At 42.3% G+C, this 19,426-nt stretch overlaps 1 pseudogene across 1 annotated transcript; it reads right to left on the bottom strand.

The window, feature by feature from the left end:
• Window positions 1-5,992: 5,992 nt before the first annotated feature.
• Window positions 5,993-7,352, bottom strand: LOC307104057 (nuclear prelamin A recognition factor-like; annotated as a pseudogene). Its single transcript has one exon. The product of its transcript is annotated as a nuclear prelamin A recognition factor-like (transcript).
• Between the last annotated feature and the right edge of the window lie 12,074 nt (window positions 7,353-19,426).

The raw sequence follows: 19,426 nt of genomic DNA, 5'->3' as shown, positions 1-19,426 counted from the left end.
TATTGCACAATGCAACTTATTAGAAATATTCCTTGGTATTTTTATTTTAAAAATAATTTTATGCAATAGTTCTAAGAATACAAGCTTATACAACTTACCCTTTTCTTAGTGCATTTTTCTTAGCTCTTGCATTGTTTTTAGATTGGCAGAGAACATGCTTAGATGCTACATAATAATACAAACACTATGTAGAAAATATTTCTTAAAAGTCTATATTCTTTTTCCTATTTCATTATCTCACTGTAAAATACCAAACTTAGAATTTATAAGTTCTATGTACTCTCTCATAAAGATAATTTAATATTCAGCATTCTAGAAGAAAGTCACATATATAGTAAGTCAACTGCTGTTATTTCAAGTTCATGCAAATGAAATAATAACAAGTTTCAAAAGTTAAACATGATTTATTGATATACCAAATGAGCTCTATACCAACCAAGACCATTTAAACTGAAAAATCAGATTAACTCTCTGTGAAAGTATATTCAAGACCTCTTACTAGCAGACACTTTGCACTAACTCATGTTGAGCAGTAGTCTTTCTGATGAATATATCCATGATTAAAAAGATGGTAGTGGTTAAGTATGCAGAAGATATAATTAAAAGTGGGAAAATTCAGCATCAGTAATAAAACTAAGGTCTGCATATTTTTAGTAGTTCATTTTACTAAAAGAATGCATTTATTATTTATTAGGGTAATAGAATATCAGTGTTTCATAGTTTAAAGGCAAACTGAATTGCAGAAAAAGTTTACTAATTGTCGCTATCACAAAAGTACAGTTTTAACCTTCATGTCATGGAAATGAAAAAATAAAGAGATAAGATAGATACATACATACTTAAGTAGATACATAGAAAGAAAGAAATGTATACCTAGTTGACTCTTACATTTTATTCAATTTTGAATAAATAGTAGATCAATTTCAACTACTTTACATTGTTTTCATCTAATATTACACTTTATTCTTAAAAATCACTGTGTATAACAATTGTTTATGAGAAACAGAATACAAGAGAAGGAAAAAATGAGATATTATGTAAATAAGGACATTAATCAAAATAGATGAGTGTAAGACATTTCTTCAGTATATAAATATAACAAAAATTGCCAAATTCTACTAAAATTGAAAAACAATGCAGGTATTAACTTAATGCAGTTCATCTGTACTTCTGTTTTATCAGATGAGCTCTTAAAGTGTGTTATGCTTAGGGATCTAGGGAAATAGAAATGAAAGAATGTTCTATAATATTTCATCAGAATAGAGTATTATCTGACAAGTACTCACAAAAACTGGTACAACTCTGTGCTATTTTCTATTCCAAAAGAATATGACATAGATAAACTTGGTTAAAAAAGATGACGTACTGTTTTTTGTTGTTGTTTTGTTTCTTACCATGTCATTTTCTTAGTTAAACTAGCTTTCTGAGGTTTGAAATTTAAGAAATTGGAGTTCCTGCACATCTTTACAACGCACAGAAGCCCTGGCCAGTGCTGCTCCGTGAAGCGTTGGCTGCCCTCCTGGGGTGGAGGGTTCCATTCTCAGTCAGGGGCCTGTATCAGTGCCTGGATTATGGGTTCACTCCCGCCCTCAGTTGGGGCCTTTGCAGGAGGCAACTAGTCAACTTGTCTCTCTTGCATAGATGTTTTTCTCTCTGTCTCCCTCCCTACCTCATTCCCCTCTCTCTGAAAGCAATGGAAAAAATATCCTTAGGTAAGGATAAAAAATAAAATAAAATAAAATAAAATAAAATAAAATAAAATAAAATAAATAAAATAAAATGCACAGAAATAAAGACATTGTCCTCCTTACTTTCTTCCCTTAAAAACGTTTAATATTTTAAAAATATTTAATTCTCATTTCTCTTTCTCAGTATTCCCTGTTATAGTCTGACTGAGTTCTCTTATGAGCTACTCTCTGAACCTCACTGTAATCTAGCTCATACTGCATTGTACGGATAATATCCCCACTTCTACATTGCAAATTCCTCAAAGACAGATAACAGAGATATGCTCAGACATTAGAATGTGACTGAAGCACTGTAGATACTGAAAGCTTGAGGGATGAATGAATAAAGAAAAATGAATACATTTAGCATAGTGTTCTGTTTGTAGTCTTCCAATCAGTAAAAACTGTTGGCTGAGCCCTAGCCGGTTTGGCTCAGCGGATAGAGCATCGGCCTGTGAAATGAAGGGTCCCAGGTTCAATTCCGGTCAAGGGCACATGCCCAGGTTGTGGGCTCGATCCCCAGTGGAGGACTTGAAGGAGACAGCCGATCCATGATTCTCTCTCATCATGGATGTTTCTATCTCTCTCTCCCTCTTTCTTCTTCTCTGAAATCAATAAAAATATATATTTAAAAACACACACACACACACACACACACACAAAAAAAAAAAACAACTGTTGGCTGATATATCTGTACAAACATATGAACATATATTAAAGGAAGAAAAAAAGTGGGTATCTACCTCTCATTAAACAGGGCAGAGTTAAACTAAAACAAGTTTTACAGAGTATTAGCTGCATTCTGGGTGTTCCATCATTTCTTGAACCATAGACAATGCATAAAAGAAGAAAAATAATGTTTTACAGAGTAAATGTCACATAATTTTGCAAGTTATATCTCCTAACAGTGTTTCTAATTACACTTCCAGTATTTGAAGGTATAATTGAGACTATATTGTAATGGTTGATTGGGGTTTGGGTGAGAATTAGCTCTAATGGTGAAAAATATTCTGTATTTTTGTAGAGTTGAGGAATACAAGAGTATACACATTTGCCAAAACTATCAAAATATTATACTTAAGATCTGTTAGACAAATATGTTATAAATTTGCTATTTCTCTACTCAGTAGAGAATATATCAAATTCAGTTATGAATGGCCCTGGCTGAGTAGCTCAGTTGGTTAGAAATTTGACCCATTAAGCCAAGGTTACTGGTTTCATTCATCCCTGGTCAGGACACCGACAAAGAATCAACCAATGAATGCAGAAATAAGTGAGAAAGCAAACCGATGTTTCTCTCTCTCTCTCTTCCTCTCTCTCTCTATAACCAATAATAAAAATAAAAAAGCAGAGATGAATGGTGTCATAAATCTAACTTTTGAAGGCTATGGTGATAGATTTCTTTAATAGTCCCAATTCTCTGATTTTATACAAGATTTGTAAAAATTAAGGCTTTATTTAGCATACCTGTATTAATCATGCAGCTTTTCATGCATAAATCTCTAATTAGGTCTCTAATGATGGAAATGCATTTTCTATTAAACTGAGTTTCTTTCAATAACAACACAACTAGTATGTTTTGTGTATTAAAATGCCTGCACCCTAGGTGTGATATATTAGGAACACATTTAATTAGAGTCTTGATGTTGATGATTTCAACATTCAAGAAGATGAGATAGGTATAATAATGAAAGATAAATAAAATTTTAAATGTTTTCACTTTCAACTTTGTTATATTTAAAACCACTAGAGAAAACTACTCCATGAAATATGAAATATGACAACATGAGATTAAATTAGAATATGAGATACAGCAAAATGTTTCAGTTTTGTTAAATTTTGCACTAGGTGTCAAAGCAATATCAGCAAAAATCTTAAATAATGAACAATGTAGATCAAACATGATAAATTGCTTTCTAAAAGATAGTGCTAAAAGAAATAGAAATAAATTCCCTCTGAAAATAAATGCTACACATTTAAACAGAAAAAAAACTGTCAACATAGTACAACTTTAATGTCATCTCTATAATTTCACACATCATGCTGATAGATGGCATATGATATTTGATGTGGCAAGAATTTCAAAAATTCCAATCTAGGAAATAATATTATAATGAAAAATAAGGCCAGCTGCCTTGATAAGCTTAAGTATTACATTTCCCAAGAATTCAAATGCATAAAACCATTATAGAACATATTACTTTATGTAAGGAAAAATAAATAAATTAGAATGAACTAAAACTTTGCTATTTTGGTCATATTCGTGAAAAGATCAATTGAAATTAGTGGATGATGTAAGTTGTAAAATATATGACATTTCCATAAACTAAATACTTTAATTTTAAAATATATCTTTTGATCAACAAATGGTTAATTACTTACCATCTCAGAGGACCTAACTAAGTAGATGTTTTAAATGTATGCAAAGGTTTACATTTTATTGGTTAATTGGTGAGGAACAACAAAGGAAATTAGTCAAATATCTGTTTATATTTTTACTTTTCTATTTCGTTTATATTTAAGCAAGTTGTTTCTTATCTCAGAGACTATACTTTTGATTATATAAAATAGAAATTATAATATTTTATTTCATATGATTGAACAAAATATCAAATGAAAAATATACAGTTTTAGGCAAGTGCTTTAGCTAATAGTGGTAGATTAGTAAATGCTACTCTCCTTTATTTGCCCTTGCTATTTTTTTTGAAAATGTATAATTATTTAAACAATATTTATCATACAAATCTTGAATATTGTAAATATGCTTGAAAATAATTTTTAAATGTATTTATAGTATTTAAACAAATTAAATTAACACAAAAATACATTTTAGGTAATATAAGGCATAAGGCATGGAAAAAGAACCGACAAGATAAGAGACATTTTGCAACATATGCTTATTTAAATTCTATTTCTTCATTATATATTCACTAGAGGCCCGGTGCACAAAATTTGTGCACTGGTGTGTTGGGCGGGGGGGTGTCCCTCAGCCCAGCCTGCACCCTCTTGCAGTCCAAGACCCTCAGGGGATGTCAGCCTGCCAGCTTAGGGACAGGGAATGGGCCTAAGCCAACACTTGGAAATCCCTCTCACAGTCCGGGACCCCTCTCTCCTTACCGCCTGCCTGCTCACTGCTCCTTACCACTCAGCTCACTGCTCCTTAGCACTGCCATGGAGGCAGGAGAGGCTCCCGCCACTGCACTCGCCAGCCGTGAGCCCTATCTGTCTGTGTAGTTGTCTGTGGGCCAACTGCTCTCTTCCTTCTCACTTAGGGCGAGCAGCATGTGAGGGCGGAGTGCACTGTCGTGGAACACAGAGGGCTGCCCGGAGCTGAGGGGAGTGGTCAGGCCCAAGGGGTGAGAGGTGGACACAGAGGACGCTATCTCACCCAATTGTGGGGCGGGCTGGCCGGCCTGCATCTGCCTGACCCCACCCAGGGAGGGACCGAGCAGAGTGTCCGCCTCTCCATTCTCCATCCTTCCATCTGTGACACCTGTCACCCTTGCCAGGCCTCCCCCAAAGTGAGTTCAGCTCAATCCCTGAATGTAAAAGGGCACGGAGGATGGGGCGGGGGGGCTCCACTCCAGTGCCCCCTGATTCCCAGAGATAGGACCTGGTCTCAGGACGGTGGCCACAGCTGCAGAACATAGATCTGTTTCAAGAAAAGTTGGGAATGCAGACTTTCTTATGAGCCCCTATTTCAAAAGGTGGCAGTTTATTCACATTGTGGCAAAGACACCTTCAAGAGTAACATAAGTGGGTAAAGTCAGGGCCAAACCGGGCCATTTCCTCATCCAATCTCTCTGAGGCGGGTGGACAGAACCAAGTCTCAGCTCTTCACTTCTGGGGGCTTTTTAAGCCTAAAGGAGAGTACTCTGTCTTCATTCTTGTTCTTTGGGGTTTTTTCATCGTCAGATAAAAGGATACATACATTGGGGCAATCCTCTCAAGGTACAATATTCCAGTTGCATCCATGTGACGAGGACAGCGCCCCTCAGAGGGAGGGAGCTGACAGATGGGGAGCAGGGAATTCTGAAAACCAAAGCGATGGCAGAGATGCTAAGCGTTTCCTTCATGTGTCTGACACCCCTCTTCAGGCGGTCTGCAGGCCGGGCGTCTGTTGGACCCTTACCACTTGATGTCCTAGCAGGGTGCCCTGGGCCCTGCTAAGTGGTGTGCAGGGCTGCCTGGGCTCAGGGGGAGTCGCCCCCGAGCCCCAGCCACTCCTGGTACAGCTCCTGCACATGGGTGCTGGTCCCCGGGGCTCACACCGGGATGGCAGCGTAGATGCCTCCCATCTGCCGCAGCAGTGCCCTGTCCGCACACCCGTCCTCCGTCTGGGCCTGGCCCCTGCCGCTTAGGCATCCCCGGCACAGGCCAGGACCTCCACAAAGCGGCAGGAGAACTTGCCCTCTACAGCTTCAGGACCACTTCTGGATGTTCCGCCATAAGCAGCCTCAAAGCGTAGCAGAACCTCTCTGTCCCTTCCAAGGGTGACCTCCTGGAAGTCTTTGTTCCTCAGGGTGCGGTAGGTGAGCACCCCCACGTCCTCGTTGAACAACTCCTTGGCCACGTGCCTGAAGACGTGCGCCAGGGACCCGACAGAGCTGGTACCCTCGTGGAGCCTCACCTCCTCCTTCTTCATGTCTCCAAACAGTGTCCACGGAGGCATCATTGGAGGCGAGGTCACTTTGCTCCATTATCTGGACAATTTCACCTGAGGTTAACACGCAGTCAGCACCCTGGGAACTATGCAAAGCTGTGGGAACATCTTCTCAAAGGGCCTCCAGTTTCTTGTCATCACACGGGGCCACAATGACGTGGAAAACCTTGTCTGGGGACAGGTTCTGCCGTCTGGCAAAGTAATCCTTCACCAGAGAGCCCATGATCTGCTGGGGAGACTTGGTTGTGCAGAGGTGGGGGTGATGGGGTGACCGAGCACACGCTCTGCATATGGGTCCCAGCCGGGGCAGGCGGAGGTCAGCATGGGTAGCCGGGGCTCTTCCTCACGGTGCTGGCAGGACCGATGCCCAAATTCCTTCTGACTCTCCAGGATGCTAAGTCCGCAGCTATCTTCATGTCAAAGACAGTGCGCCCCAAGGCTTTTGAGGAAGCGCAGAGCCTTCTGGATGCATCAGTGACATTGAGGCTGAATTTAGCAGGAAAATAAGGCAGAGACTGAGGACACACGGACACTGCCAGCACCTTGTGCTGTGAGGTATCATCCCATTTCTCATTAAGGTTCAGAACACGGAAGAAGTCCTTGGTGTTCTGCTGAGAAACTTGGACTCCTTCCTCTGCGGTCACACAACTGTCACACGCCAGGCAGTCACTCAGGAATATCTTGGCATCGGCCAGCTTATGGAATTCTCCCTTCTCTCCGTTCTCCTGAGCCGGACTCCGGCCGTTGACTGCGGCATTCTCTTGGTCATCAGTTTTTGTCTTTTTACTACATTCCTTCCATGTGCAGTGCTCACACTTCTTCTGGAGCGGGGCGGGCGGGGGCCGGCAGAGTGACCTGGAGGAAGCACAGGGAGAGCTGTCAGTCACCGCTGGACGCCCCTGGCGCTGCTGGCCGTATCCTTTCCTCCTTGTGGAGCGTCTGGGGAGGGAAGCAGACGCCATGCCCGAGGCTGAGTTCCAGGAGGCCGGCAGCGCTGTCGGGATCGTCCCGGAGGCGCTGGTCCGTTGGTGCCTGGCTTGTCCTCTGGAGATTGAACCTACAGGACTACTAAAGAAGCCAGTCTCCAGTTCCACCCCACCTCTGCCACGATTGATTGGAGTCTAGGCTCAGGAGGAGGGACCAAGAGGCCTGCCTCCCAGCTGCTTGCCAGTCCCGCTGCACCACTCACTCTGGTTCCCTGTTAGCCATCCCCTGATCAGTGGGAGCCTGCGGGCCAGGGGACAGATCAAGCCGTCTGCCTTCTGCCCGCTCACCAGTCACTGCTGCCACAGATTCATTGGCACCTTAGGGACCCTGGTTCCCCGTTATCCATCCCCTGATCAATGGAGCCTGAGGGCCTGGTCGTGGTGGTGGTGGTGGTGGTGGTGGGGGGGGGGGGGGGAGGGGGGAGATGGACCAGTCATCCCTTCGGTTGTTATGAACCCTGGTTTTTTTTTTTTATTATGATAAGTTGGTTCTTGCATCAGAAAATGGAATTTAAAAACCATAAAATAAAATCATGGCATTTAATATCAATATTTACACTTAAAAACTGTCACAGTAAAGTTAAAATGCTTTAATACAGGGACAGAAAAAAAACACAGAATATCTAAAATTAAACATTAACAAGTGATCTCAGGGATATTGTAATTTCCAGGACCTTTGGTAAAAATGTATTTCATACATTTTTTAATGGTTCCTTTTGATATCCTACTTTTGATATTATAGTATGTAGTATGTAATGATTTGAAACTTGCATTTCCCCCAGATTCATTTATATAGAGAACGGGTTCCATAAGGTGTATTTATACTAAATGTTCATTTGCTTTAGTTGATTAAAGAGCTGAATATAGATTTTATCCTTTTATACAACTTCTATTTTCATTTGTAACTGAAAATTCCTGAGCTAGCTAAGGAATACAATTTAAGTAGATGAAAAACAATATTTAATAGCAAATGCTCATATGTAAAATGAGTTCATATTTCTACTAATTTTCTTATCCAAATAACTAATCTCAAGTAATCCCTTTCTCCTTAAATATCTTTTAAAAAGGCATTTTGGGATTCACAAGGTATTCTAAATCACTTCATCATTTCCAATCCTCTAAAATTTAATTGTAAGTTTACTTTGAAAATCATCGAGATTTTCTTATTAAATTTGTCATTTTCATTTAATGTTTTTGAAATATGAAGACTCTGATAGCTTTCTTAAAATGTGCTGATGTTCTAATTATGTTCTTTGAGAATATGAATAAACATTATTTTTGTTAAAATGCCTTCTTTAAAATTGCTTTCTTCGGAAAAGAGTTTAACAAATAGTATTTAAAGTGTCTGACTTTCTTTGCAATGCACATATTTAGATAACTTTAAATGGAATAATATATTTAAGTGTGTGGTTTTTTTAAAAATATTTTCAAATATGAAAGGATTTGACCCATTGAAATAGAATCAATGTGACAAACCATGTGATGCAGTTAGCCTGCTTACCTCACAATACATCATGAAAAGTTTTGGTTAGAAGCTTACATTAACAGAATAACATTCTGCTGGAGTAGTATATGGAAGGAGAAAAGAAGCAGGAGTTGGGTGAGCAAGTTTAGATTTGACTTTCCACATGGTGTGAGTCCATTCATGTGTGCACATCGCATTTGCTACCTCTGAGGATGAGTCTTCTGCTCCAGAAAGTGAGTTATACTGTTTCTACTAGTTCCTAAGCATTCAAAAAAAAAAAAAAAAAAAAAAAGATAAAGTACTTAACACATTCCAAATTGCTGTGCCAGTTGAGAATTAATGTAAATAAAATATTGTGTTGTTGTAATGCACTGTTCAAACACACACACACACACATAAACACACACACAAATATTATACAATAGATTCCAGTTTAAACCTAAATGTACAGCTGATTTCTAATATTTTAATATGCTAAAGCTTTCTGAATGTATTCCCCATTGATGTTGGAGTATCGTAGCACCAAGAACCCAATGACCAAGAATGGAGAGGTACAATAATTCAAACCTGTTCATCATTCCTAGTTCATTATGACCTCTGAAAAAACATAAATTTATTTTGCTTTCTACAGGTTTTATACCTTTTGGGCTTAATCTTATCATGACCCCCTCCTGCTTTTGCAAACCAGCTAGCTATGATGATTATGATTCTGAAATCAATTCTCACCTTAAGAAAATTAAAAATAATTTTGTCATTGTAGAACACAATCCTTTGTAAGACACAGAACTACTCTTATGGTGAAGAATTATAGAATACCATCATAGAAAAATTGCAATTTTTTCATGTAAACATAGAAAATAAGCTCTTTTGAACAGTATAGTAAATCGACTACTTAATAGAAAATAACTTTCTATTAGAAGTGAAATAAATGTTAAGGTGTATTTTATTACTTGCATTCATTTGATCAAACAAATTTATTGCTCACCTAGATTAGCTTTAAAAAATACTAAATCAAGTATCAGATAGACCTTTTCCTCTAGTTCATTGATTTTCAACCTTTTTCATCTCATGGCACACATAAACTAATTACTAAGATTCTGCAGCACACCAAAATATATATACATATTTAAGCTGACAAAAATAGGTATAACTATTTTTATTCATGCTGAACAGCTATTGTGTTGGCTGTTGTTATTTTTTAAATTGTATTGACAATCTAAGGGAAAAGAGGTCAGTGCCCTTGACTAAATAGTCAAGTATTGCATGTTTTAAAAAATCATTCTAGGGCACACCGGATGAAAATTGCTGCTCAAGATCAATGAAGAAAACAATCAAAATTCATACTAACAATGAGAAAGGGATCTGATGAAAATATATTCAATATATATATATATATATATATATATATATATATATATATATATGAGCAATGAGGAAAAACTTCTTCATAAAGAGATAAAGATCCAAAAATCTTTTTCAAAAAACAAAACAACATGTTTATTTTCTTTTGTGAGTTTTAAATATGAGTTAGATAAAGAGGAGAAGTCAAAGGCTTAAACCTACTGGAAAGAACCAAGGTCTGACACAGCTTGGTATGTTAAAAGAAATGCCTTTTTATTTCTTTAATATTCATATTTATTTCATTCTGTTAAATTCAAGTAAATTATATTTAATACTTCTAGATATCTATATAATAAAAGCCTAAGAGACCATTACAGCGGAACAATCAGAACGACTGGTCGCTATGATGCTCACTGACCACCAGGGGTCAGATGCTCAGTGCAGGAGCTGCCACCTGGTGGTCAATGCACTCCCACAGAGGGAGCACTGCTCAGCCAGAAGCTGAGCTCATAGCTAGGGAGCGCAGCTGCCACAGCAGGAGCCTCTCCCGACTCCACGGCAGCACTACTCAGAGTTGGCAGCAGGCACAATGGGCTGGGATGAGCACGAGCTGTGCGGTGCCCGGCCTTAATTCGAGCTCCTCCCTGGCCTCCTGCCACTTGGTGCAGTGCTACATCCCCCAAGAGGTCCCGGACTGCAACAGGGATATCCAACTGCTGGCTAAGGCCTGATCCTGGTGCCGTTCTCTGCAGAAGGCAGTCAGTCTGAACAACTCAGTGACTCAGGAAAGTGCAGGGGACTCAGGGTGAGCCTGCCTCTGTGCTTGACTCACCCACTCAATGGTATTCGCAGGACAGACCATGGTTGCCCAGCCCATGCACATGCAGCAGATGCTGAAGCTCAAGCAGCAGGCCATGCAGCTTCAGAAAGCCATCCAGCCACAAGCCAGCAGTCAGACATCCCCTGAGGTGTCCCAGACTGCGAGAGTGTGCAGGCTGGGCTAAGGGACATGCTCCCCCACAGTGCACAAATTTTGTGCACCAGGCCTCTAGTATTGTATATGAAATGGTCATCATTCAGCTATACAAAATAGATATGTAACATTTTTAATCTATATATATAAAGAGCCAGGGTCTGTAACATCCAAAATGACCAAAGTCTCGACTAAACACTGAAGTCAGTCCTGCAGTCAGTAACCCAGCACTGACTGCCACGCTGCAGGTGCCTCAGCGACCCAGCACTGACTGCTGAGGGGGCTACAATCAGGCCTGGAGAGAAAAGCAGGGTCTTATCGCAGCCCCCATGGCAGTCAGTGCTGGGTTGGCGTGGTGAAACTCAATCCTGGCGACCCAACACTGACTGCCACACTGCGGGTGCCTCAGTGACCCAGTACTGACTGCCGAGGGAGTTGCGATCAGGCTTGATAGAGGCCGGGAGAGAAAAGCAGGGTTTGATTACAGCCCCTGTGGCAGTCAATGCAGGGTCATATTGGCAGAGGTCAGTCCTGAAGTCAGTGAACCTAGGTTCAATTAATATTAAGTAAACAAAGGGTCAATTAATATCTCTCTGAGAGGAGTTGAGAATATAAAGTACAGTGTAGAGCAAATACTTATATTATCCTACCTAATAATAGGGTAATATGCAAATAACCATCACTCCGCTACGCCCACAATTGGGCAGCGGGAGGCTTACGGGCGGGACTCGGGGTGGCCTATCCAGTCATTGAGAGGCGCAGGGTGCAGGACTCGCGAGTCCCGCCCCCCGCGCCACCACCGATCCGGCTGTTGAGAGGCGCGGGGGGCGGGACTCGCGAGTCCCTCGCCCTGCGCCTCTCAATGACCAGATCGGCTGCCAATCGGGCTCCGGGGGCCGATCCGGTGATTGAGAGGCGTGGGGGGCGGGACTCATGAGTCCCGCCCCCCACGCCTCTCAAAGACCAGATCAGTGGTCGCTGAGGGGGGCTGCTGCTGATACCCGGCTCCCTTGCCATCAAAAGCAGGGAGACGGAGCGGACACCCGGCTGCCCTGCCATCTAAAGTGGGGAGGGGTGTCCGCTCCGGCTCCAAGGCCAAAAAGCGGGGATCCAGTGTACTTGCCAGAGTCCATTAAGCAGGCCAAGGAGCTGATCCTTGCGGGGCTGGGCTTACAACCCCTCTTCAGCTTGAGCTTTGAGGAGGAGGAACTGCAGCAGCTGAGGCTGGTGGGACAGCATCAAGCAGTACCGCTCACAGGCGAGCGACCATCTTTGAGATCAACGCCTCCAGTCAGGACCTGAGCAGCCAGGTGATGTGGGCCACGTGGCAGAAGGACTTCAAGGCCATCGCCAGCTTCCGGCAGGGCCGGCAGGAGCGGCAGGAGGGCCTGGCTGGTCCAGCCTCGAGCTGCCAGTGTGGCAGGCGGAGCAGCCTGGGAAAGAGGAGGAGGAGGAGGAGGAGGTGGCGGGAGAGAGCATGGAGGATGTCTCATAGAGGTTGTGGGCTGAAAACGGCAACAGCCAGGACCTGAACGGGGAGCCAAGAGGTGGAAGGAGGAGGCCCGGCAGCTGGACCAGGATTTCTATGTCCCCTATCAGCTCAAAGGTTTCGACAGTGAATGGGTCCTAAGCGTTGGTGGGGACCAGAGGTGCCTTTGAGCAGCAGGTGGCTGGTGCTGTCCTGGACCTGATGGGGGGCGAGGCCCAGAACCTGACCAGGGGCCGGCAGCAGCTCAAGTGGGACTGGAAGAAGAAGCGGTTTGTGGGACAGTCAGGACAAGAGGACAAGAAGAAGATCAAGACAGAAAGTGGTCGCTACATCAGCAGCTCCTACAAGCGGGACCTCTACCAGATGTGGAAGCAGAAACAGAAAATTGCCATATGCTCAACATCTGAGCCCCAGTGGGTTGCCAGCTGTCGGCCCTGTTGGCAGCGCTATTTCGGCCTGATCTGGTCGGGGCATGTGCAGGAGGCAACCAATTGATATGTCTTTCTCACATCCATGTTTCTCTCTCTGTCGCTCTCCTTCCCTTCTACTCTAAAAATCAATGAAAAATGTCCTTAGGTGAGGATTAACAAAAAAACCAACAGTGCATACATACACACATATACAAAAATACATGAATATTGGAGGGCTGGGGAGCAGGGCCCCATAAGGGCACAAATTTTGTGCACCAGGCCTCTAGTTTCACATAAAACTCTTTTCAACTAAGGTGTTTTCCTTTATTTAAAATGTATCTTTATTATTGAAAATATTACAGATGTCCCTTTGTTTTAGTTTTTTGTTGTTTTTTTTTTCCCATTGATCTCCTCCACCCTGCACCTGCCCCTTCCAGGCCTTCACCAGACTATTGTCTCTGTCCATGGGCTATTCCTATCTAATACATAAAGATCTAGAAAGATTTAGAAAAAATAAAATAAAATATATGCCAGGTAAATATTGAACAGAAGAGCTGAAGTTGCTGCATGAATACTGGATACAGGCTTGAAGACAAAACACAACTCATGAGATAAAGTTAGTCATTGTAATATAACAAAAGGTTCCTTTCACTAAAGAAATAAGATGGTTCCCAATACTTATACACATAATAGAATACTGTGGGGGTTCAGAATGAGCCTCACCAAGATGTGTCTCAGTGGTATGCAGATTTTTGAGCTAAGGGCAATTTTTGCTTCAGGCTCAAAAAAAATTGAATTAGAGGCCTTGCTCATAATAAGACATTATCCTATATAATAAAAGGCTAATATGCAAATCGACCAAACAGCAGAATGACCGGTCGCTATGACATGCACTGACCACCAGAGGGCAGATGCTCAATGCAGGAGCTGTCCCCTGGTGGTCAGTGTGCTCCCACAGGGGGGATGCTGCTCAGCCAGAAGCCAGGCTCATGTCTGGCTAGCGCAGCAGAGGTGGTGGGAGCCTCTCCCGCCTGTGCAGCAGCTCAAAGGATGTCCAACTGCCATCAGTCGGACATCCCCTGAGGGCTCCTGGACTGCGAAAGGGTGCAGTCCAGGCTGAGAGACCCCCTCCCCCGCCCCCGTCCGAGTGCACAAATTTTGTTTACTGGGCCTCTAATTTTATATAATATATATGAGCTCACAGAAAGTATATTTCAATGTTCTACATTGTAAAAACAAAACAAAATAAAATCAAATGGTACATAAATTAAAAAACACACACACTGGTTTGTAATATCACAGAAATGGTGGAAAAGGGAGTTCTAAGACTTGCTTCCATTACTGAAGTAAATTATATGTTGGCAAAACTGATAAAAATAATTTTTGGAATGTTGAAATCTAATAAAAAATTTACAGTCACTAAGGGTGGGCTTACTAAACAATGAGTTTAAGTTTCAGTAAGCAATCATTGTGAGATGTATGCACAAAACAACAGAGCCTCAAAATATATGAGGCGCACATTGAAAGAATTTAAGTGAGAAATAGATAGGTACAATAATAGTTGGAAACTTCAATACATCATTTTAAGTAATGGACAGAACATCCAGACAGAAAATCAATAAGGAAATTAAATGCTTAAACAATATTATAAATAAACTAGACCTAACAAACAGATATAAAACCCTTCAGCCAAAAACAGTAGAATTGCACTCCTTTTAAACTGGTGCCAGCAGCCAGGTGAAGGAAGGTCTTTTGCACGAAACTACGTGCAACAGGCTTCTAGTAGTTTATATATAAGTCTTAGTATTTAGTATTTAGTTTGATTAGAACTTACATTTAAATGTTCGGTTGTCTTCAACTTAACACTTCAATTTTGTGTCTCAGTTTTCACCTTTGTTCCTGACAGAAATATTCTGAAAATACAAACGCAATTTAAGGGCTAACAACAGTTATTACTGCCTCAGCAATATTATTTCCTCACATTTAGCTAGGTCTCAAAATATGCCTACAATTATAGGACAAGCTTTAAAACAAACATATAGGAATAAGTTAAAATTTCCTTTCATCTTGGGAAATAAATTTTTATTAAAATACATTATTTTTTTAAGTGTTGATGTTCTGATTACTTTAAAAATTACTTTATCATTAAAATAGATACTCATATACTAGCATAAAATTGTATGTATTAGATTTTCTTCAGAAATGTCAAGCAATCAAAAGAAATGATTACTTCTCTCAAGTGCATAAAGCCTGTAAGCACTTTCTTTCTATATCTTTCTCTTGAACTACAGCTATTCTTATATTTGTTATTAGTTTCTCTTCAAATGACACCAAATGAACCCACACCATATAATCACAATGCCTCAATTTTTCACTCTAGCAATAGAAATAGGAAATCTATAAAATTTGCCCTTTCCTATATCTAGCTTTTTTGTTAATGTGAAACATTTGCTCTTCACTATGTTAAAGATACATGTCTTAACAGTTTATGTGCATACAATTTTGCAAGAGTCATACAAAATGAAAATGAGATCTGAGGGATTTACCTTGGGCAAAACAAGAAAAGAAAATATCAGTTATGACACTTTCTTAAAATTATATTTTTATTGATTTTAGAGAGGAAGGAAGAGGAAAAGAGAGATAGAAACAATGATGACAGAGAATCATTGATTGGCTGCCTCCTCCATACCCCACATAGGGGATTGAGCCTGCAACCAGGGCATGTGCCTTAGACTGGAATCAAACCCAGGACCCTTCAGTCCTCAGGCTGACGCTCTATCCACTGAGCCAAACTGACTAGGGCAGTTACTGACACTTTTGAAAAGTGTTTAAAACTCAATATGATCAAATATCTTATTTGATAGGCAATTACACATATATTAAAAGTTTATTAAGTTATTTCATATTTGATTATACATAATGTCATTAATAACCCTAAGCCAGTTATTACTAATGAGGTTTTATCATTATTATGAGGAATTTGAGGACATAACATATACTATCATCTGTTATATTAAAAGGAGTAAAATGCTCAACCTATTATATACATACTAGAGGCCCGGTGAATGAAACTTCATGCACGGGAGCGGGGGTTCCCTCAGCCCGGCCTGCTCCCTCTCACAGTTTGGGAGCCCTCAGGGGCAGGAGGTGACCTGGTGATCAGGGGAAGGTGACGCCCCCATCACATCTCTGCTGCTGCCATTGCCAGCAGCGCAAGCCTCAGCCGGCCCTGGTTACCTGAGCCTTGGGCAGCCCTGGGCAGCTGGGCAGCCGCCATCTGAGGCTTGCCTGCATCTCGGGCCAGACTTGGTTACCTGAGCCTTGGGCGGCCCTGGGCAGCTGGGCTGCTGACATCCGAGGCTTGCCTGTGCCTTGAGCAGGCCCTGGGCGGCTGGGGAACTAAGGGGATTGGGGGACTCTGGGGGTAGGCCATGTTGCATGCCTGCTGTCCCAGCAGGGCTAAGGGGACTGGGTGCCACCATCTTGTGGCTGTGGGCACCACCATCTTTGAGGGTATGGAAGTCAATTAGTATATTTTCTCCTTATTGGCTGTGGGTGCCGCCATCTTTGTGAGGGTGTGACAGTCAATTTGCATATTCCCTCTTTATTAGATAGGATGTACTATATTGTGTATATATACACATTTATATATAAATAAATTTCAAGAAAAATATATTTTTTAGAAAATATTGTACCAAATGACTGAGCAAAGTGGTCTAAATTAGAGATAGGAAAGAAATATAAAATATTAAGTAAAGATTATCTAGCTCTGAATGTTATATTAGGTAGGCAATATTAAGAGCAACATGTCAAAGAGATCCTGTATAACAAAAGAACCATTATTAAAAAGATGATACAAATGTAGCTGCCTAGAATATAATATATTATTTTTTATATAACATAAAGTCATATTCATGCCAGTAAGTATTGAGGTTTCTCTATGAGACTCTAAAGGTGGCAAACTTCTTGCTGAAATGTGGAATCTGAACCAAAAGGACAAGACTTAGATGTTAATTTACAGCTAAATAGATAGTAAGGACTCCAGAGAGATTACTTAACTACAGATGCATTTCTATTTAAAAGGGTTTGAGACCAATGATCATGTAGGTATTCCAACTTTGCAAAATTAAACTTATAGCTTTATCTTTCATCTAGAAATATTTATTTATATACTAAAGTATTAAAGTAAATATTCTTCCCATTAAATTTCCAAGGTGATTCTCTCAGCAGTGTTTGGGAGCACCAAATTTATTTTTCAATATGCTCTTATCCTACAGTGCAGACCTCTAATATACACTGTGGCCATTTGGTTCTTATAATGAACATTCTAAGGTAAGAACTGGGTATAGGAATCACACAGATATTATTTAGTTGTAAGCAAATAATAATAATAATCCTACATAATAAAATGGTAATATGTAAATTACCATCACTCCGCTACGCCCACGATTGGGCCAGCAGGAGGCGCAGGGGGCGGGACTCAGGGTGGCCGGGGTAGCTGATTGGGCCAGAAGGACGCTGAGCTCGCGGCGCCAGAGGCGCCGCGAGCTCAGCGTCTGTACCATGGCTGCCGGAGGCTTTCGGAAGGCCTGGGGCGCCTGCGGACAGCCAGCCGGACAGGTCCCCCGCGATCAAAGGCCAAAGCGGGGGACCTGGCCGCCTGTCTGCTCCGGCGCAAGGCCTTTCGAAAGCCTCCGCAGCGCCGGAGGCTTTCGGAAGGCCTGGGGCGCCTGCGGACAGCCAGCCGGACAGGTCCCCCGCGATCAAAGGCCAAAGCGGGGGACCTGGCCGCCTGTCTGCTCCGGCGCAAGGCCTTTCAAAAGCCTCCGCAGCGCCGGAGGCTTTCGGAAGGCCTGGGGCGCCTGCGGACAGCCAGCCGGACAGGTCCCCCGCGATCAAAGGCCAAAGCGGGGGACCTGGCCGCCTGTCTGCTCCAGCGCAAGGCCTTTCGAAAGCCTCCGCAGCGCCGGAGGCTTTCGGAAGGCCTGGGGCGCCTGCGGACAGCCAGCCGGACAGGTCCCCCGCGATCAAAGGCCAAAGCGGGGGACCTGGCCGCCTGTCTGCTCCGGCGCAAGGCCTTTCGAAAGCCTCCGCAGCGCCGGAGGCTTTCGGAAGGCCTGGGGCGCCTGCGGACAGCCAGCCGGACAGGTCCCCCGCGATCAAAGGCCAAAGCGGGGGACCTGGCCGCCTGTCTGCTCCGGCGCAAGGCCTTTCGAAAGCCTCCTCAGCGCCGGAGGCTTTCGGAAGGCCTGGGGCGCCTGCGGACAGCCCGCTGGTGCACCAGGTGCATGATTAAATCATGCACTGGGCCTCTAGTCCTATATAATAAAGAGCTAATATGCTAATTAGACCAAACAGCAGAACCACCTGCCAGACGAAGCCGGGGCAGTGAGGGCCGAGGCAGCAGCTGGGAGGGCTGGGAGGGCCTACCCTTGCATGAAATTCATGCATCAGGCCTCTAGTAATAATAATAGTCTGCTCTACTTCAGAACTGGTTACAGAAATCAGACATATATAGTTTGCTTATAAGTAAATAATAATAGAAGTCTGCTCTACTTCATTACTTGCATGCAAATTCAAGACATTAATTAATATGGATATCAAAAACTTAACATACTTGTTAGCCAGAATTTACTATAGGTCATTTATTGTCCAAAAGGAGGCTGGGGTCTTTAGTTTGGCTTCCAGCAAAAGGTAAAATTCTATTACTAAGTAAAAAGGGAAAATCACATTGGACAAGACTGACAATTTTGGCCATAATATACAATAGATATATATCACTTTAAAAAACATGATGTTTACATATGGCAAAACAATAACAATGTATTAAGCTTTATTAATTTATTAAGCTTACAATTAGTATACATATACTGATACATTTATTGATTCAAACTATACCTCTTCACATTTTCTCATAGTTATTTTTCATTATCTTCTGACTTGTGTTTCCTTCTAGTTTCTGTTTCAGGGGGGCGGTGTCCCTCAGCCCAGCCTGCACCCTCTCCAATCTGGGACCCCTTGAGGGATGTCCACTGGGATCAGGCCTAAATGGTCAGTCGGACATCCCTCTCACAATCCAGGACTGCTGGGTCCCAACCGCTCGCCTGCCTGCCTGCCTGATTGCCCCTAACTGCTTCTGCCTGCCAGCCTGATCATCCCCTAACAACTCCCCTGAAAGCCTGATCGAAGCCTAACTGCTCCCCTGCTGGCCCAATTGCCCCTAACTGTCCTCCCTTGCTGGCTTGGTCATGCCCAATGGCCCTCTCCTGCAGGCATGGTCACCCCTAACTGCCCTCCCTTGCCAGCCTGGTCCCCTCTAACTGCCCTTCCCTGCAGGCCCGGTCACCCCTAACTGCCCTCTCTTGCCAGCTT

This window comes from Cnephaeus nilssonii (assembly GCF_951640355.1).
Source record: "Cnephaeus nilssonii genome assembly, chromosome: 8".
NCBI classification, from domain to species: Eukaryota; Metazoa; Chordata; class Mammalia; order Chiroptera; family Vespertilionidae; genus Cnephaeus; species Cnephaeus nilssonii.
This window is presented reverse-complemented; position numbering and strand designations above follow the sequence as displayed.